Below are 22,723 nucleotides of genomic sequence, written 5' to 3' on the forward strand. Positions count from 1 at the left end.
TCATCAATATCTGCAGAGCAGCTTATGCCAGATTATACATTACTATAAATCATCTGTAATTTACTCAATATTAACGATTTAATAAGAAAATCTCCATACCGATAGTGGCGGATATAACCAGGTATGAGACAGTCATCCAGAAAATGGCCATCAGTGTGCCTTTAGGAATAGTCACTGCCGGGTCCTGGGTGAGGGAAGATAAGACTAATAGTCATTGACCCTTTTACCACCATCAAACATTGATAATAAGATGGTTGTACATATATCTTCAAGAACACTAGAGGGCTTTCATTCGATTGGTGCCAGAAAAACACATGAAAACCAACTGATTGGTTAACTTATCCACTCTCTTTCTTGAGGGTTTGATAGTCCTCCCCTTTAGTGAGTTAGTGCAATGATTATTCCAACTAGTCTTGAACATAAAACATGTTAAACAAGAGAGGGGAGTGGGTGAGAGCAGAATATTTCAACCATCTCTTTCAATTATAGGTTCACTACTCTTGTAAAATGGAACTTACATGGTTTGACCTAAGCAAATGATTTCTACCTTTAGATCCCTAGAGATGTTGGCTCCAGCTAGAATTCCAATGGCTGATGGGAAGAAGATGGAGAACATTCCAAAGAAATGTCCGTCTTGTCCTGGCCACTTAGGCACGAAATTCTCAGCAAAGATGTCAGCTGTAGAGAAAGGAAAGTTTATATTAATTTTTACTTGACAGCAGCTGTGTGAAGAATAGCGTAAGGCAGCTGCAATCTGACTGAGCCAGGTTACACCCCGAGGTTGTAGTAGCAGGGTACCAATTATGTGTTGTTGGTATCAGGCATTTAGGAGCTGATTCAGACCCTCTTGCTAAGAAGCGTACGCTCGTAGCTGCCGATGGTTCGCATTGTGCTCATGTGTATGCATCACAAGGCGCGTGCACAAACCACTGCGAATGATCGAGAAGTGTTTGCTCACCCAGCATAGACAGCCCAGATGAATGAGTGACAGGAGAGGCCATTTGTGGGTGGTAACAGGGGCAGGCCACTAGAAACGAGGGAGTGGAGGTGTGAATGCAGGCATGTCTGAGCGTCTCACCGCCGTTTCAGAAGTGTGCATAATTAACAGGCAGGTTCATAGTACACGTCACTTGGTTGTATTTCACACTGAAGTGATCGCAGTGCTTGAGGTAGGGTATAGTCAAATTCTCTGGGCACGCATACATAATATGATATAAGCAGCCCAGACCCCATGGCATGCTTTGAAAAGGTGGGTTTCCATGTCTTTAGCAAGACTTTTGAGGTGCAGAATCAATTAAAAAATCAGTGGAGAGTTAAAAAAAACTTCCCAGTGAGCCACAGTCAGTGGCACCTATTCTGAGAGCCTGAGGAGCTTGGCACCAAGCAAAGTAGAACTGTGGTTGGAGGGACCAAAGGGCTAGATGTAGGGTCTGCCACTATGGTCACATTGATGGAAAGATGTCAATCCCTGAAGAATTGCACTGAGTTCCAGCAAATGTTATAGTTGGATGGAGACCATAGACCATGTTGAGTGTGGTATCCCAAAAAATCATTCATTCCCCTCAGGTTGGGTGATCCTTCCAAGGAAAGATTGACATGGGTCATCAACTTCTCTGTTAAGCTCAATCTAACCATCATTTGAGGGAGATTCTCACTTTGGGAGAGGGCAAAATAATGCACCAGCTAAATATGCTCCTGAGAATACTGGCCTGCTGAAGATGAATATATAACTGAGATAAGGCAATGCTCTGCTGATTGCAGACTGCACAGGATGGCCCTGGAGATGGAAGGGGGGAAGCTACACACATGCTCAGCAGCTGCTACCCCATCCCCAATAGTTACACCCTTGACGCAAATGCCTTCAATAACTTTCTAAAGAATCTGGATGCAAACGTAAAGTAGAGAATCTATACCATGTCACTGCCCAGTATTGGTGCTCCAGTATGGAGCCTGGGATGATTGTATAGCCAAAGATGTGCTGGAGGAAAAATAATGGAGTGACAAAATACTGTGGCAAGAGTGGATAGGGGATTAAAAGACCAAGGGCCTGATTCAGAGCCGCTCGCGCTGTGCGTTCGCAAGTGGCCCAATGTTCTGCGTATGCGCATGCTTTGTTCTGCGCATGCGCGAACTACACACTGCGTTCACAACCCTCTCTCTCACCCAGCAAAGGCAGCCCAGGGTAACGAGTGACAGGAGAGACCGTTTGTGGGTGGTAACAGGGGCAGGACACTAATAACGGGGGGTTGGAGATGCGAATGCAGGCGTGCCTGGGTGTTTCAACGCCGGTTTAGAGGCGTGCATAATTAACAGGCAGCGTCATAGCACATGTCACTTGCCATTTTTTTACACTGATTTCCTTGCACTGCTTGCGGTAGGGTAAAGCTACCTCAAGCACTGCGTTCGCATCCGATGATGCTCGATTTAACAATGTTTTAATACACTTCCTGGAGATGATCTGTTGCTGGTGGGTGGCTCTGCCTGTGTGATTGAGCGCATGCATACACAAAGTAGCCGCTCGCTAAAACATGGTGGGCGTGCTTATGCCTTGGCGAGTGATCGTTTCCCGTGGTGTCACTCTGAAAAATTTGCATATGCATCTAGCGAGCGTACGCAGATAGCGAACGGGTCTGAATCAGGCCCCAAATGCCCTCCCTGGCATGTATCTGGTGTCAGGAAGATCCTGCTCAATGAATAGCATAGAAATACAAGACGACAATAGTCAGAAGGTTAGCTCCAAGCACTGTTCTTCTGTATTAAAGGCATAGAAAGCAAAGCTTGCCTAAATTGGTATGGGGTTGAGAAGGGACAGGAGTAACCCAAGTTACATGCTATGGGTGGTGCTTAATCACACTGTCATTCTGTCACATGGTTAAACAATTATGCCATTTATCCGGTTCCCATGGCATCAATAACTGTGAAAACTATAAAGTCATACCATGAACAGAATATAGCCACTTCAGTGCGATTGGCCCAAATGCTACTTCTCCTTGAGCATATAATTTTCACTCACTTTAAGGTCCCCTTTGATAAACTTTTTTGGTTACATTTCCCAGGCCATAGCCAGCTTGATTGTCATTTGCCTCCATAATTTGTTACAATCAAAGAATATGTATAACTTTTGGACCAATTATATGCCGGGTCCCCCCCATTCCTGCCCCCGCACTTCTGTTATGCTTACTCTGTGTGGCTGGTGTTGCTGGGTACCCCTCTCTTTCCCGCTCACCCTCATTTGCTAACTTGTCCTGTCTGTCTGTCATGGCAGTGGTAGCCTATAAAGGTGGGGGGGGCGGAGAGTCCTACACGTGATGGAGATGGGACAGACCATCTTTTATTATTATATAGATGGTCTCTATCCACTACCAGAGTAATCCTAAAATTCACAGAACCCAACACACATCAGACCTGCAATAAATACCCTATTATCCTTAAATGACAGACCTACTAATAGTTAATTTTCCTATTCCTGAAGTCATACTCAAGAAAATTATTTAATGTACATAGCACATACTCATTGATGACCGAATATTCCAATGCACTCCACAAATAAGCTTAATGTACTTATCCTAAATGTAAATGAACCACTATCATTAGACACTATACTTTGTTTTTCATACCCATGGTGACCACAATATGTTTGTGCTGTCAACCAGACACAGGGCCAGATAAAGGTTTGTGGGGTCCACTGCCAATAAAATTGTCAATATATCATATTGGCAATATGATATATGTTATTAAAAGTATATTTAAATACATCTAGCAGTATGAAACACACTGTAGTTCCCCTAGTTCACATTATGCCATATAGATACAGTATGTGTGGGGGGCTCCTGTGCGACCGCCCAGGCAGCTCTGCTGTCAATCTAACACTCACCTGACACTACACTGGTAGCATTGCACCAAGCACTACCAAATGATCATATTATGAGACAAAGCAGCATACTAGCAGGGTATTGATGACATCATAGGGTATCGATATAACATTGTTACAATGTCTGTATGTTGTTCACCCCCAACTCTGTCACCATATGACTACCATATATTTGTGACACTACGCTGAGGTTACAGCAAATGATCATGTGATCTCTGCATCACTCACCACGGTAACTGAAGAAGCCTTTAGCCTTTTTCTCATCCGAGGCAGGAATCACTGTCCCAACCAAATAGTTTATGAAGGAGATCATGATCACTATGAAGAACAGAATCTGAGCCTGAGGACCAGTACAGTAGTTTAACAACACATGGATACAGTAAAGCTGCATACACACACAACGATTTAGTAAATGAACGATTTTAGTAAATGATTTTTGTTCATTTTTTCAAGGGAAAAATTAACAAAAATCGTTTACTAAAATCATTAATTTACTAAATGTAATGAACGATTTTTTTGAACTACAAACGATTTTTGCATATTCCCTTACTGAAAATCGTTGAGTTGGTCAGTCTGACTGAACTACAAACTACAAACGTGAACGTGCATGAACGACAATTGTTCATCATTTTAACTCAGAAAGTGAATGATTTTTTCAACGATTGATCGATAATCGTTCAAAAAATTGTTGTGTGTGTATGCACCTAAAGGGGGGCATCCACTACACTATTTTATCAGGCGATTGAACGATAACAACGTTGTTATGGTTCAATTGTTTAAAAATCATTTATAAATTGTCAGTGTATGCTCGGTAAAGATCAATGATGCGCGCTCCCGCTGGTCTTTTGATCGTCTCGTCAGTTGACCGAACATGCAGGTCAATTTCACTCGATCTATTAAAGATCGTTTACAAATCATTTGCATATCGTTCAGACTGAAAGATAAAATATCAAGGGAAAAAATCAAGGGAAAATCGTTTAGAGATTGGACACGGAGTACCGTATATACTCGAGTATAAGCCGAGTTTTTCAGCACAAAAAATGTGCTGAAAAAGTACCCCCTCGGCTTATACTCGAGTCAAGTGTAGCGCTGACCGGACGGAGTTCGGTCAGCGCTACACACTGCCAAACACACAGCCGCCGGAGCCGGCAGCTGCATGTTTGGTGTAATCAGCAGCCGCTGAGAGTCTGTCAGACTCTCAGCGGCTGCTGCTGCTCCCACTGCGGGAGCCATCTTCCGGCTCCCGCAGTGGGTGATGGGGGAGACGTCGTCATGACGACGTCTCTCCCATGCAAAGCGGCCGGAGGAGTGGACAGCGGCGGGACCAGGAGCGGAGGTTTAAAGTAAGTGTTTTTTTTTTTATTATTCTTTTCACGTCTCTCTCTACTAGGGGGGGGGACTACAGGGGGCACTACCAGGGGGCGATGACTACAGGGGGCACTACCAGGGGGCATTATCAGGGGGCACTACCAAGGGGCATTATCAGGGGGTGATTACTACAGGGGGCACTAAAAGGGGGGATTACCACTGGGGGAACTACAAGGGGGGGATTACTATAGGGGGCACTACCAGGGGGGGATTACTACAGGGGGGGATTACTACAGGGGGCACTAAAAGGGGGGATTACTACAGGGGGCACTAAAAGGGGGGATTACCACTGGGGGAACTACCAGGGGAGGATTACTACAGGGGGCACTACCAGTGGGGGATTACTACAGGGGGCACTAAAAGGGGGGATTACTACTGGGGGTACTACCAGGGGGGATTACTACTGGAGGCACTGAAAGGGGGGATTACCACTGGGGGCACTACCAGGAGGGATTACTACTGGGGGCACAACCAGGGGGAATTACTACTGGGGGCACTACCAGCTGCTGCCATTTCCCACACTAGGCTTATACTCGAGTCAGTAAGTTTTCCCAGTTTTTTTGGGTAAAAGTAGGTACCTCGGCTTATATTCGGGTCGACTTATACTCGAGTATATACGGTATATTGTCTAGTGGATGTGCACCTTTAAAGCTGTCAGTGATGTGATGTCAGTGGGGCCGGCCCCAGACGGTAGGCATTCCCATGGGAATGCCTCCGTCTGCGCAGCCACGCCCCCGGCCCGCCCACCAAAGGGGGCGTGCTGTCACTCAACATCGACAGCACACCCCCTTTGGTACAAGACCCGGAGCGACGGTTTGCCCGTCGCTATCCGGATCTCGAGCATGCGCACGATGGAGCCGCCTCCATCGTGCACATGCGCACTGGGCCAACATCGACCCGCTTGCGAGCGCTCAGTGCTGGCGAGCAGGTCTGCATCAGGCCCTATGTTTGCTTCACCTGATTTATTGCAGGACACATTTTTACTAATTGGTCAAATCTGAGATCAAGAATTCAGATTATAGAGACAGTGGACAGCACTGGATTAAGGCCCTCATTCAGAGCCACTCGTTAACAGCAGTACGCTCGTTGCGTTCCGATGTTGAATAACCGCGCATGCTTCGGTGTAACACTGCGCATGTGCGTACTGCAGATTGCGAGTTTTTTGGGACTCGTTCCTAAAATAGCGTACAGGAAGTGACATGTCAAATGTGATTGTCAGAACAGGGCGTTTTAGGGTGTTGACGAGGGTGGAGATGGAAAAACGCAGGCGTGGCGAGGCGTTTTTGGGGCGTACATACATTAGCAGATGCGAGCGTAAAATGTGTACGGACCGACTCCTACGTCACTGGATGATCCTCTTTCCCTTCCAAATGCTCGCACAGCTTAGGGTCTGGATTACTCGACCACATTGGCGATGGCCTTCTCCTCCGTCCCTGGACTCCACGATGTTGTTGCGATTAATCACGGGCGGGCAGAAAAGCAATTAGTGTTGGATTGAGAACCGGCTTGGTATGTGTTTTGAAATCAGTTTTTTGGGATAGCACAAAACGTACGCAGGTGGAACTCAGAGCTGCTAATGTCAGGATGACACAGTCAATTTGCGTACATTTGGGGGGGTTTATTTGGGCAGCAATTTGGTGGTTAGGGCCTATTGTAACAATAATTTCATCATGTTTTCAGTTTCGCACCATTTTATTTGTGCCTCTTGAATTTGCCGAATTATATGAATTTTTAAACGTTCCTTAAAGAGCCCTTTTTTTTTTTTTTGGCCGAGTTTTTGCCTTTTGGCCCAGGATTAAATGTAACCCATTTGTACAATAATTTCACAATCCAATGTCATTGTTTAATTTCCAATTTATTGCTCAAACAAAAGGCCCCAGATATTTCGAACACATGTCACCCTTTTTGGAATGCCCGATGATGAGGTTTTAAGATGCTACCGTCTACCTCCCAAAATCATCATAGACACTCTCTCATTAATAGAAAGTGATCTTGAGCGGCAAATTGACAGTCCAACAGCAATACCACCACTTACGCAATTTATGGCGGTGTTACATTTCTGTGCCTCAGGATCATTTCAAACAATGGTGGGAATAGTGGCGGGCATCTCCCAATCCTCCTTTTCCCGGATCCTGAGGGCAGTGATGGAGGCACTTTTCAAGCACCTCCATCATTTTATTCAAATGCCTTTGGATATGGGTGCCCTTAGTGTGGCCAAGGCCAATTTTTACCAAATAGCTGCCTTCCCACACATCATAGGGGTTGTGGATGGTACTCACATACCACTTCAGCCTCCAGCCCGGCTGGAGGCCATATTTCGAAACAGGAAACACTATCACTCCCTGAATGTAATGGTGGTATGTGATGCCTCCCTCCAGATCCTGTCCCTGAATGCCAAATTACCCGGAAGTGCACATGACTCCTTCGTCATCCGGCAATCAGGGATATGGCACAAATTAACCAACCTACAAGCTGGTGATGCGTGGCTTCTGGGTAAGTGGAGACCTTTAGTACATAACAATGTTAAGCTTGATACACAGTGTTCCTGATGTTGTCAATTCTTTTCCATAGGAGACAGTGGATATCCTTGCATGTCCTGGCTGCTCACTCCTTATTTGGCTCCCACACCAGGCCCACAAAGTGCATTTAATTCCGCACTTACAGCCACCAGGCAAGTGGTGGAGCGCTGTATCGGCCTTTTAAAAGGCCGATTCAGATGCCTCCACCGCTCTGGTGGCGAGCTCATGTATTTGCCAGATATGGTGTCGAAAATTGTGGTCCTGTGTGGGATATTTCACAACATTGCCATAAGGAGTGGTGTCCCAATGCAGCCAGAGGATGCCTTACCTGAGGATGGCCCCCCCGAGGTTGGTCGGAGGTCAGTATGTGGGGGGGCCATACGCGATGATGTGGTGGCCAGATTTTTTAGGTAAGTTTGAACAAAACAGTGTTTTAACCTAATGTGTTTGTGTTTGTTTGCGAACATCTAATTTTGTTTTCTTTTTTTCAACATCTTCGGTTTGTTCACATAATCTTTGGCACTACAACGCTCACTACTTCATGCTACCCTTACCAAACCTGGATCTGCTCATTTTGGGAATATATTCAGGAACCCATATCGCAACGCCATGTTTGTGGAATCATTTTGGCATGGTCCTTCCTCAACCAGTTCTTGATTTGTTTTTTTTTTTTGTTTTTTTTATTGGGTATGTGTTGTATTTGAGATTCTCACTGTGTGTTTTTTTTGTGAGTGACCACTTTGATTTCTCAGTTATGTTGTGAATAAATGTTTGGAGAGTTAAATGTTCTTCCTTTTTTTGGACGTTACCAGCAAGTTTAACCAGGTTAACACACCTTACATTTGACTAAGGGGTAATCCAGTACTGACGCCAGTTGAGCAAAAATGAAATATGTTTTCAGGTTCCCAACCCACACCAAAAGGAAGCCTGTCCAATCATTTGGCTTTGTAAGATTCGCCTAAGCAGCTTGCCCACCAACTAGGAACCTGTAAAATGTAGAAATATCTAATTGCCACTACACACAAAAAGGGAAATGACATTGTTACTGTTATGTGTTTCTTGAGGGTGTTTTACATACAAATACAAAACCCAATCTAATTTTTAAAAAATGCAAAACCTTGCAGGAACAGTCTACTTATGTCAGGGTTAACTATCTTTGGTTTTGAAAAAACGAATGAGGCAGAACGTATATTAGAAATAAACAATTTATTTTGAAAAAGATAAAAACAAAAAAAACCTACTGCCGAAGGATGCCAGACAGCCGGTCAAGGGCCACAAGCACCCCAATTACATTTTGGCGCATGTGTGCCACACAATCTTCGACCTCTTGCCGACGCCTCTGTTCCTCTGTGGGTGAGAAAAGTGTGTGGATTAATCAAACAATAGGGAATCCACATTAAAAAAACAAAAACACAACGAAATCACTCCAAAACCAAAATTTTTAAAAAAAGGGGTGCTGCAAAAATTACAAGGCCTATGTAGAAATACCCACAGGTGTGATATGTGTATGTTGAAATCAGCAGGAAGAGGTAAAGGCAAACTGCTAAATCACCAAAAAAGAACCCAAAAATCACGAATAAAGGAACGACACATGATTACATACAAACAGTTTGTGGTTAAAAAAACGCAAAAGAAAAACATACCGGTAGCCAAAACGGCAGATCCCGAAGTCCCTCCATCTTCATCCTCGGAGGAGCCTTCATTCCCCAAAGAACGGGGCGGGGTTATCACGGACTCCGGGGAGGGGGTAATTGGAAGAGGGGTGGTTGGAGGAGAGGGGGAAGGGGGACGGAGGGGAAGGAAGCCCGACAGTTCCGGGAGAGGGTCTTGGAAGGCTTGGGAGGAGGGGGGAATAGGGGAATTATTTGGGGTGGAGTGTTGGCTGGGGGTGGGTGAGAGTGGGCGGGACCGCCGTCTGGCCGGACGGTGACGGCGTAGTCTTGCCTGTCCCCCTAAAAGATGTCAAACAAATTGTGGTTAGTTTCTGGCCAAATCCTGCCCAAATAACATTTTAAAATCACCCACCACCAACAAAAAACATGCAAATATGAGTAGAATGAATATATCAGAAATAGAGGGAAAACATGGTCATGCAGATATGAGGAGAATGAATAAATAGGACAGACATAAAAACATGCACACGCAGATATGATGAGAATGAAAAAATAGGACAGACATGAAAACATGCACACGCAGTTTGCCCCACAAAGACAAACATGAAAACCACAATACATAACACTTACTTTCCACTATCTGCATGCGAAAGCATGCCAGCAAGCGGGGCGTTCGCCGTTGCAGGTCAGACCACCTGCGCTCCAGCTGGCCGATGTTGCGGTGTGAGCCGAAGGAGCGCAGGCGGGCCCGTGCCTCCGCATACGCGGAACGCTTCTGCCGGTTGGTGATGGGTGGAGGCTGGCTGGTGATACGCCGATCCAGCACCTCCGTTAGCACCAGCAGCTCGCGCCTGGTGAATGCGGAGGCTCTCATGATGGCAATGGTGTTTTTCTTAAAATTCATTTTTGATAAAGTGTGCCAAAAATTTCTGATTGGCTAATGTAGCTTGGAAATTAACAGGAGCAATTTGATTGGTTAGTGTATGAGTCATGTGTTCGACAGGGCCAGAAATCTCTGGAGAGTTATGATAGGCTTGATGCAGTGACATGCGTAAGCAAATTTAAATAAAGAAATGAACCCCGGAAAATATGCGGGGATCCACAGCAATAGAACAATTGTCTCATTGTGGCTAACATGTTTTTTGAGCAATAAAAGCGAATGTTTAAGCCGTACGTATTCTGCGGGTAAACACAAACACGGACAAGAGTAAAGTTTCTTGCATTGTGTTGAAAAAAAAAAAACATTAAGCTAATTGATACATTGATTGGCATGATACGATTGATGGAGGTAGGCAGAATAAAGGAGCAGGTAATCAACATCTGACATGGCCACTTCCGGTTTATACTTGTGCGTTCCCTTCAAGCCATTTCGGGGATGTACGCTCGCTATTTCGCACGCTCGTTAGTTAGAGGAGGGGTCGTCTGAGTTTGGGGAGGATTTTTAGATGCGATCGAAAATACGAGCGAGCCCTTGAATTTAAATATTTTTGTACGTACGCCTAACGTACGTGCGCCCGCTTGCGAGTGGCTCTGAATGAGGGCCTAAATATTCAAATAATGAACATTCAGTACTTTTACTGTACCTTAGCCTCCCACTCCATGCCAGCCAGTGAGATTCCTAGCAGGAGAAACACCGTAATGATGCCAATAATTCTGATGTCATTGATTGGATCCACAATGGTTGAGTCATAGTCCTAAATATGTAAAATTGTCAGTTATTTATTGTAGAACACAGCTGACACTTGAAGGTCGCTTATCATAGACACATTGGCTCACCCGCAGAAGATCGCGGACTGTCTCCGCAAAACCAACAGTGTGCATAGCAACTGCCACAGCGTTCGCAAATGCAAATATCAGTCCGATGGATCCACCAAGCTCAGGGCCAAGACTTCTAGAGATAAGGAAATAGGTCCCACCTGAAGTGTACAAATGTAGACTTTGGGTACCGTATAGTACAGGTGGTTTACAGTTTAGTGTGACTTTTTGTACATTTCTGGAGTATATAACTGCTAAGTAACAGAGGGAACTGCGGTTACTCAAACTGCAATCTGAGGATGTTCCAAGTTACATATCAAACCTCATCTTGGGGGAAGATTTAACAAAGTTGGAGATTTATGAAGTGGAGAGAGAAAAATACAGCCTGTAAAATAACAGAAGCTGTTTGGTTAGTATTTTATCTCTTTCCAAGCTTTGATAAATCTCCCCCCCTTTAGGTGCTTTCCAAGGTATTAAGGGGAGTTGAGATGATTTAGAATGCTGGATGAAGGTTGTTCCATTTATCTATGCATATTATATAAATAATACAAACAGACATCTCCATGGCAACCAGTTTGTTTAGCATATACTGCATGATATTGCTCGGCAGACAGTGGGCACACGCACATATGCACCTGTGCAGACTCCATTGATTCTGCCACAGTACAGCAAACACGTGGGTTTTATTTTTATTAAGCAAATGTGGCTCATACAAACCTGCAGAAAAGCACATATGTGCATGTTAGGTGGGGTATCTTTTGTACCTGCCTCAGGGCTGGGGCCAATTCACATTGAAGATGATGATGACTTGTCATAAACCAGGCGTATATGTTGTAGTAGTGGCTGCCGTCACATCACTGGATGTATAAGGCTCTGCGCATATTTGGAAATACACCATTTTTTGTGCTCTTCTGTTTAGTAATACAAGGTCATATTGCCAAAAACTATTGCCTATCTATTTTAATGGGACATCTCATGTATTTTCTTTGCAAATGGAATCCACTATTGAATTAGCAAAATATAATAATAATAATAATAATAATAATAATAAATACATTTATTTTTTCCCAATGGGAATATAAGGGGCAATTTAATTGACTTTTGGGGACTATTTGTTTTGGGTGCCCGACAGAGTAATTCAATTGATGCTCCGTTAGGGAGCGATAGCCGCTGGTTTTCTGCTCGTACCATCAGGAGGGTGCGAGCAAAAATGTGCGATTAACCTGTGGTTAGGGTGCCCAAACAGCAGCTTGGGCACCCTAACCAGGACATTACACAGGTTTAGCTGTTTTACACAGCTAAACCTGGGCTAGCAGGGTGCGATGACCGCGATAATTAATGGGCACCCAGATCAATTCAATTGCAACTCTGGGTGCCTATTAATTATTGCCGCCTACAAAACAATTGAATCGCCCCCAGAGTGGTTTACAGTTGCAGATTAAAAAACACATAATACAAATCAATTTACGTATTATCAGACTAGAGAAAAGACCTACATTTTATTTATTTCTTGTTTTAAATAAAGGGACAATGAAATGCTGAGTAGCCTGGTAAGTCTTGAGTCTGTATTTAAAGGTTTCCACAATGACCTATCAAACTGTGCGAGGAAATGAGTTGAACAAGAATTTGAAAAGCTTTATTAAAACTGTAGCTTTCCTGACTTGACTTTTCCATTGGTGGAAATGGCCGAGATGGACAATCCTGTGATGCTGGTGACCGTCACAGACATGAAGATAATAAGCCAGGTTAGCGCTATAGGAGGAGTGTGCAAAGGATTAATGTGATACATTGCAAAAAGATAGAGGATTGAAAGTGTTGTCTTGTACTGACCTATCCCAGCCTGGGCAGTTATCCATGGCAGCCGCAGATACAGAATCACTCCACACATACCAATACTACGTGAATGCCAGCTGACTGAACGTCATGGGGCTTCCCACATTCCGCCGGCCAATCAGAGGCCGCTTCACATCTAGCAGCCTCTCATTGGTAAGAGTACAAATGGGTTCCAGCCAATGAGAGGCTGCTAGATGTGATTCGGCCTCTGATTGGCTGGCGGGACGTGGAAAACCCTGTAACGTCCCATCAGCTGGTATTCGCATAGTATTAGTATGTGTGACAAGACACATACAAATACTAATACTAAGAAATAAACCACCTTATTGATGGCATTGATATTGCATCCGCAAATATAATGTAATGCAAAATACCTAAATACTGTATGGAGGTTCCCTTTAATCACACTGTATATATGGGTTCATTTAAAATGTTTCATATTGTCTGCAGTAAGTGAGTTGGAAATTACAGTATAGCTCACTATCTGCAAATGCTGAATAATATTGAAATTAGAGATGAGCGGGTTCGGATTAGTTTGGATTTCCACGCAGAGTTTGGATTTTTCTGGCAAAAAACGGGACTCAGAAAGAGGCAAAATGCCATCTTTCATGGACAAACATCATAATTCCTGGTCAAAAGTCCAGGAATGATGATGTTTGTCCATGAAAAATTATGTTTTGCCTCTTTTGGAGTCCCATGTTTTGCCGGAAAAAATCCGAACTAGGCGTGGAAATCCAAACTAATCCGAACTCGCTCATCTCTAATTGAAATAAATCCATTTATCTGCTTTTCCAATTGGTTGGACTTTTTTGTATAGATCATTATATAAATGAACGCCCCTTAGACATCCCATTCTGTATCTGTGATTAGTAGGCTGTGTGATGGATGCCCAGCTCACATCATCATAGTTGCTTGTTGTTATTCTATTCTCCACTTGGCCTACACATAATAAATAGGGAAATGTTATGTGGTGACTAAGGTATATGTAAATACTATAAAAAAAGAAATAAACCAGCTTCTTGATGGCATTGATATTGCATCAGCAAATATAATATAAAGCAAAATCAGTGTTATTATTGTGTCCTTGTAAAAGTACTATAAGATTTTGCCATTTGTCAAGTCGGATTTCAAAATGCTAATGATTTGAAATATGATCATTATACCATTCACTCATTCTTACTGTGTATTCATTATGCCAGAATTTAGACTACAGTAAATATACTGTAGATGTTTATGATGAAAGCATAAAAGGCTGAAATTCCATTGTTATGTCATAGTCAGGTCCACCTGAGCTCTGTGATGTCACAGGATTCTCATCACTCTGAGAGAGTTGGTTGGACAGGGAGGTTCTCAGAGAATTTGTCCCAGGACAGATATTTGCAGTTATAGGATTTTTCTTTATACTATAGATTCAAAACCCAATTCCAGGAGGCCGCTTCTTCACCTGAACAGGTAATGAAACTGAGATCTCATAGTGGTTCATAATATTTGTTTAATCTGTTATATTAATACTATAGCTAGACTGGGCAGACACACACCACTTTAGGAACTGTAGTTACAGTACATAGAAATCATCTGCCCACTTAATTTATTTATTATATATATATATATATATATAAGTATTTTACCAAGGAATAATGCATGCATCATATTGGCCTAATTCTAAGATTTGAATTGATTTTTAATACTTGCCTCAATATGTTTTCTATATATAATGTATTGTGTAGATATAGGCTCCTGACATTTACCAGAGCTTACAGTCAGCAAAGCAGAGAAGATGGGCAGATGTTACATGTAGAACAGTGCCCATTACTCTGTATATTAATTGCAGAGCAAGGAACACTGTTTTATCTATTGATAAGACTCAGTATGGAGCCAGACACCATTTCTGAGAGAAACTTACCAGTATTTGTAGTTATGAGGTTATGTTCTCTTCCTATATACACATACAGGGTGCATATAATCCAACTGCTATTTGTGCCTAATAGGTAGCTATGGAAGGCTGGCCTCCAGGTGACACTTGGGGAGAAACACCTACAACTTATGTAACCTGGGTAAGTGATAATGACCATGACTGTAGTGTCAATCCAGTTACTGTAGTTTACAAAATGTTTAAACATCTATGCTAATAAACTATGATATACAAATAGTACATAATACCATAGTTATCTATGCTAATAAAGAGGAAAATTAGTTTTATCACATTTAAAAGTTACTTACCATTACCAACCTTCCATTCCAGAGTTATGGGGTTGCTCTCCTTGTACCACAATCCTCATCACCAGGGAGCCACCCTGAAATTGGGCCCCACAAAGGAAAAACCAGCCTGCTTTACAGGCCACAGAGTAGGGATGCATGGTTTTGCTCTACACTAGACATAATGATATATGCAAGCTTCAACACCCATAGTAACCACTCTATCACTTATACATATCATAAGGTCAGTGTGCAGAATTCAGATAGCTGTACCATGATTTGACAGATGTGCTGACATGACACATCCCTATGTTAAGTCTGCAGGGCAGTGTGTCCACACTGGGAAGGCTAATAACAATAGCTTGGTGTTTCTCCAGCACTGACGGGGGGAACAGTTTAGGGCCCCACCAACTAGAATATAAGTACTTTCACAAACTGGAATAGCTATCTACAGGATACAGTAACTGTCCTATTACATGTTTTATAGTTGATTAACTAAAGCAGGAGAACATTAAGTGCCCAAATTATATTTAATTTGTCTGTGTAGGGTTGGGATGTATGAGGCATTGCATTCGGAATCTGAAGCATCCTGCCACCCTTCGCATGCATGCCGGCATAAGCATACGCCAGTATGCATGTTGAACACGGCAAAGGACCACTCTCTCGGTAACAGCGGCCCTTTGCAGTGTGAAAACAAGGACCCAAGCACCACGGGAGGGATAGAATTAGATCCCTTTCACAGCACTCTCCCAAAAGAAGCCCATAGGCTTCTATAGGGTAATGCCTTCAGGAAGATGGCGTTACCCACTGCAACCAGGCCCCGCAGTGCATCGCATCCCTAATGATGTAAAGGGCCCAGCCCTGCCCCCTAAATGATGCATCTCCTCTCTGGGCTTTTACTGTACCTGAGAGAAGATTAAACATGTTGGCAAGTATCCTTCATACAGACAGCTGGTCTCTGTATTACAGACCGATATAAGAACCTGGTTGTACATTAATAATCATACAGACAGCTGGTCTCTGTATTACAGACCAATATAAGAGCCTGGTTGTACATTAATAATCATACAGACAGCTTGTCTCTGGATTACAGACCGATATAATACCGATATAAGAGCCTGGTTGTACATTAATAATCATACAGACAGCTGGTCTCTGTATTACAGACTGATATAAGAGCCTGGTTGTACATTAATAATCATACAGACAGCTGGTCTCTGTATTACAGACCGATATAAGATCCTGGTTGTACATTAATAATAATACAGACAGCTAGTCTCTGTATTACAGACCGATATAAGAGCCTGGTTGTACATTAATAATCATACAGACAGCTTGTCTCTTTTTTACAGACCGATATAATACCGATATAATAGCCTGGTTGTACATTAATTATAATACAGACAGCTAGTCTCTGTATTACAGACCTATATAAGAGCCTGGTTGTACATTAATAATCATACAGACAGCTAGTCTCTGTATTACAGACCGATATAAGAGTCTGGTTGTACATTAATAATCATACAGACAGCTGGTCTCTGTATTACAGACTGATATAAGAGCCTGGTTGTACATTAATAATCATACAGACAGCTGGTCTCTGTATTACAGACCGATATAAGAGCCTGGTTGTACATTAATAATCATACAGACAGCTGGTCTCTGTATTACAGACTGATATAAGAGCCTGGTTGTACATTAATAATCATACAGACAGCTGGTCTCTGTATTATAGACTGATATAAGAGCCTGGTTGTACATTAATAATCATACAGACAGCTGGTCTCTGTATAACAGACCGATATAAGAGCCTGGTTGTACATTAATAATCATACAGACAGCTGGTCTCTGTATTACAGACCGATATAAGAGCCTGGTTGTACATTAATAATCATACAGACAGCTGGTCTCTGTATTATAGACTGATATAAGAGCCTGGTTGTACATTAATAATCATACAGACAGCTGGTCTCTGTATTATAGACTGATATAAGAGCCTGGTTGTACATTAATAATCATACAGACAGCTGGTCTCTGTATTACAGGCCGATATAAGAGCCTGGTTGTATATTAATAAATACAGATACCTTATTATTATTATTATTATTATTAGACTTTATTTATATTACACAAACATATTACACAGTGCTTTTTAGAGAATGTTTAAAAGTTTTTTTAGTCCATTTTGGGCTCCCTATGTCAGAAAGACATTGATTTTAATATAAACAAACTACTGGTATCTATATTACAGAATGAGGTCAGAGTCTACATTAACACTTATATGACTCCCAGCGGTTACATAATCGAAACATTGATGTTTCAGCAAATTACAATGGTAAGTCATCATTTCAGTGCACTGGTAATTTATAGTATTATTATTATTATTATTATTATTATTATTATTATTATTATTGTTGTTGATATTGTTGATAATAGTATTTTTAGCAGAAGTAATAGTAGTATATATTCACAAATATTATACACAGCACTTTACAGTTTTTAATAATTTTTTTACTTTATTTTGGCACATTGTTTTTAAAAAGGATTACTGTTATCTGTATTACAGACCAAGGTAAGAACATACTCTTATGTGTTTGAAGATTTAAACGGCAACAGTACAGAGTATTTTGTAACCCAAGCACATACAATGGTGAGTTATATGTTAGCTACAATGCCAAATTATTATTATCAATATCCTTTATATAGTTAAAATATACTACACAGTGTTTTATAGAGAATATTTTGTAATCAATATTTATGATTACATTGTGGCCAGCCAATGTAACAAAAACATTTTTTAATCTAACTGGGCTGTTCTATACATATTTATATTATAGGCAGGACTGAGAGTCATCGCTAGCCTGTACGATGTGTCCAATAACAACGAGACACAATATTTAATCACACAGGGAATTACAATGGTGAGTAATCACTTTACTACACAAGTAAATTGCTAATAGTATTATAATTAGTAGTAGTAGTAGTAATAGTAGTAGTTTTACTATTATTATCAACCCTGAAATAGCCTAAATACTTTACAAAGCAGCATATTTATCAATTATCAGGTTTAGACCCAATAATTATCATTTTCTTTCACTGATATTCTCACCAACAAGAAATTATATACTTCCCATATATATGAAGGAACACATCCAGGGACAGGGGCTAATAGGAGCCCATCCCTGCGATGAGTAAAGTGATTGCTGATGCGATCACTGGGTCTGATTTAGCATGGATTGCTATTACGATTGCAGCTGCGATTGCACACACAGGTCTGCTGTGAAAATCTGCTAATGAATGGGATCACAAAGCCGTCGCACAGCCAGCATAGAGACAACCACTACCACTATCTCACATCCGTAATACTTTGGAGTCCTGTGTACACATTGGAAATATCAAGTAACATTGGTCCCTCATGCACAATTACAGGAGGTCCGACCTTACTCAGAAATTGCTAACCTCGTCTTCCGCAGTAAGTACTCAAGCTATATGCCGTCACAGTGGCTAAGATATGCACGCCCATGCAATGCCGTTCAAACGGACAGGCACGCCTGTGTTTCTCCGACCACTCCCCCGTCACCACCCCAAAAGGTCACTGCCTGTCACTCACTCTGTGATGGCTTTCTTTCTGCGTGCAGAGATCGCAATGCTATCTCACGCCTGCGCACCTCAGTGCACATGCATGCGCGCTATGCACCATCTGCCCATCTGCGTATGCTGTTGCAGTTGGGATCCGTGCTGAATCAGGCCTACTGTACTTTCTGCTGCGGGATCCCTGGCACACTAGTGGGTATGTGCGGTCTTCAGATTGCACATATTGAAATGGCCATTACCAGAGGGGGATCCAATTAATTGCACTACTGGCAAATTGTGCCATATGTAGACTATAGGATAAAGATTGAGTTAGTTATCGGGGCAAAGCTCCAGAATGCTTCACATTGGTAAATTTTACAATATAAAAACTTATGGGGGCTGCAAGTGCAAACTGAAACAGGGGAACCATAGCATCCAGGGGATGAGGGAATTCTCACAAAATTTGTTTCATAAAAAGTGCTTTATAGGGAATTCTTAATCAATATTTAAGTGTAAAAGTTGGGCCCCCATAGTAACAATGATATGGGGAACAATAGCATCCAGGGGATGAGGGATTTCTCTCAAAATGTGTTCAATAAATGAGTAATATTTGGGCCCCCATAGTAATAAGGACATTGTTTTATTCTAAATGGAGTGAGATCCTGTCATATAATGATGTGCCCCATCACCGTGATAACTTGCCACATCTTATGATCACCAATGAAGTTACAATGGTGCTTAATCACTTATATGCACAAGTAAATAGTCATAATAAATTTACTACAGATGAGTCCTCATATCCCCAGTGTCTTTGCGCCTTATGGCACAAGTAGCCTGGTGCGACTGAGCCACGTAGAAAGGTGTAGCGTACCATCTTTTTCTTTAAATTATGCACCTTATTTGCATCACAGACTGCAGAAAAACACCACTCACAGTGTAGTAGAGATGCTGGGCTGTCACTTTAGCTGCACATGACTTACTGTAGTTGTAGTAGGAGGAGGAATGAGGTGAAGGGGGTCTACTGTGGTATAATGTGTATAAGGGGCTCTACTGTAGCGTAATGTATATAAGCAGCTCTACTGTGGTGTAATGTGTATAAGGGCTCTAATGTGGTGTAATGTGTATAAGGGGCTCTACTGTGGTGTAATGTGTATAAGTAGCTCTACTGTGGTGTAACATGTATAAGTGGTCTACTGTGGTGTAATGTGTATAAGTGGTCTACTGTGGTGTAACATGTATAAGTGGTCTACTGTGGTGTAATGTGTATAAGGGGCTCTACTGTGGTGTAATGTGTATAAGGGCTCTACTGTGGTGTAATGTGTATAAGGGCTCTACTGTGGTGTAATGTGTATAAGGGGCTCTACTGTGGTGTAATGTGTATAAGTAGCTCTACTGTGGTGTAACATGTATAAGGGGTCTACTGTGGTGTAACATGTATAAGGGGTCTACTGTGGTGTAACATGTATAAGTGGTCTACTGTGGTGTAATGTGTATAAGTAGCTCTACTGTGGTGTAACATGTATAAGGGGTCTACTGTGGTGTAATGTGTATAAGTAGCTCTACTGTGGTGTAACATGTATAAGGGGTCTACTGTGGTGTAACATGTATAAGTGGTCTACTGTGGTGTAACATGTATAAGTGGTCTACTGTGGTGTAACGTGTATAAGGGGCTCTACTGTGGTGTAATGTGTATAAGGGGCTCTATTGTGGTGTAACGTGTATAAGGGGCTCTACTGTGCTGTAATGTGTATAAGGGCTCTACTGTGGTGTAACGTGTATAAGGGGCTCTACTGTGGTGTAATGTGTATAAGGGCTCTACTGTGGTGTAATGTGTATAAGGGCTCTACTGTGGTGTAATGTGTATAAGGGGCTCTACTGTGGTGTAATGTGTATAAGTAGCTCTACTGTGGTGTAATGTGTATAAGGGCTCTACTGTGGTGTAATGTGTATAAGGGGCTCTACTGTGGTGCAATGTGTATAAGTAGCTCTACTGTGGTGTAACATGTATAAGGGGTCTACTGTGGTGTAATGTGTATAAAGGGCACTATGGGGCCTTCAAATACCTAGTTAAGAAGTAATCACTGCCGAAGCATATAGTTCCTTTAGATAGATATAGGATATGAGTTATCTTTAATGAATTAAACATGGAACCTATTAGTTATTGTACAATGTCTGAGTAATAACTAGTAGATTGTCTGGTAATAGTCATACTGCCAGAACTATTCTTATCACTTTAGAGGACACATATAACATACTGTATATAATTTATATCTCCACCAGGTGAACTCGGAAGAGATGGAGGAAATAGAAGAAGACATCATGCCTGATGCAGACAGGGATCAGTCATCAGATAATGGCACAAAAAAGAAAAGATCACGTCTGCAATCAGCGCTACATTACCTGCGGAAAAGATGTCGCCGGCTGCTCTGTTGCTGTGTCCCCTATTAACATCTGAGTGACAGCAATAAGATTTACCATCTTAGTCCCCTAATAACATCTGGGTGACAGCAATTAGATTTACCATCTTAGTCCCCTAATAACATCTGGGTAACAGTAATAAAATTTACCATCTTAGTATCCTAATAACATCTGGGTGACAGTAATAAGATTTACCATCTTAGTCCCCTAATAACATCTGGGTGACAGCAATTAGATTTACCATCTTAGTCCCCTAATAACATCTGGGTGACAGTAATAATATTTACCATCTTAGTCCCCTAATAACATCTGGGTAACAGTAATAAAATTTGCCATCTTAGTCCCATAATAACATCTGGGTGACAGTAATAATATTTACCATCTTAGTCCCCTAATAATAACATCTGGGTGACAATCTTAGTCCCCTAATAACACCTGGGTGACAGTAATAAAATTCTTAAATACATTTTTTACAAATATTTTGTTAACTTAATTAAATGTAAAAAAAGAATGATAATTTTTGAGGGCCTTTTGGTAAAAAAAAAAAATCAGTTAAGTGGGTAAGAGAAATGTGTTGATTTTTTTATTTTATTTTGACTTATTAAGTATGTTAATGAGATCAGGGCAGTTTAAGTACTTTAGAGCCTGATTCAGAGTTGTACGCAGTCCCGTATTGGTCGCATTTGACAGATGTTTTGGGGAATGCAGTGCACGTGTTGCGATGCCCTGGACCCCGCAGCCAATAAGAGTGTTTCAGGGTGGGGAATGGGTGTGTCGCCTCCATTTAGTGGGAGTGCCGAGGCCAGGGTCTGTGCAGATTTCCTGGCCCTGGCAGAGGAGTTCCATCACTCATTCTGAGTAAGCGTAAACTTATTCAGATGGGCGATGTTTGCGGCTGATGGTCACGATGGAGATCTGATGCTGCGTCTTTGGATGCAGCACTCGGATCTGCGATGCTGAAAGAGGGTGTCTTTTTTCTTTGAATGCCTCTTGCAGCATTAGCATATCTTAGCATCTCTGCTGCATCCAAAGATTCAGCAGTGATGCTATTATCCCATAACTTTGAATCAGGCCCTTAGTTCATAAATCTATTGCCAGTAGAGTTGTTCTAGGTTGAATAGACTAAGCTAAGCTATTTTTGTGCATAATTTGTACTTTTTAAGGTGTATCAGCCATTGAATAGGCAGGTTAGTGGTATCGATGTTTTGTGACCAATAGGAAAACATAGGTACGATCAATGTCTTCTTTTGATGTGCCATCTCTTTCCCTACTTTCTCTGGTTTCCTCGTGCACCAGGGACACGTGTGCAGTGCACGCACTAACTCTTGTCATTGAAACTCTTCTTTGGGCATGTATGGCCTCCACCAGACAGCTCTCATGTTCAGCTCTGTGGAGCTCTTCTTAGCCTATTACTGGGATTAATGAGAAAGGTAATTAGGAGGTTAATGAGTATAAATATAATGGATGTTGTGGGGATTAAGTAATAATAGGAAGGAGGTACGTTAATTATGGGGAATGGGATTGGTGCAATTAAGGGTTAAGGAGTAAATTATTTTTGTAGAGAGGATAATATTGTG

At 42.0% G+C, this 22,723-nt stretch overlaps 1 pseudogene; it reads right to left on the bottom strand.

Moving 5' to 3' along the window:
* The window catches only part of LOC148515403 (solute carrier family 12 member 3-like), a 72,180-nt pseudogene extending 59,166 nt beyond the window's left edge, over positions 1–13,014 (bottom strand).
* Between the last annotated feature and the right edge of the window lie 9,709 nt (positions 13,015–22,723).

The sequence above is a fragment of the Taudactylus pleione genome, unplaced genomic scaffold (genome assembly GCF_031769625.1).
Source record: "Taudactylus pleione unplaced genomic scaffold, aTauple2 ptg000250l, whole genome shotgun sequence".
Classification (NCBI taxonomy): domain Eukaryota; kingdom Metazoa; phylum Chordata; class Amphibia; order Anura; family Myobatrachidae; genus Taudactylus; species Taudactylus pleione.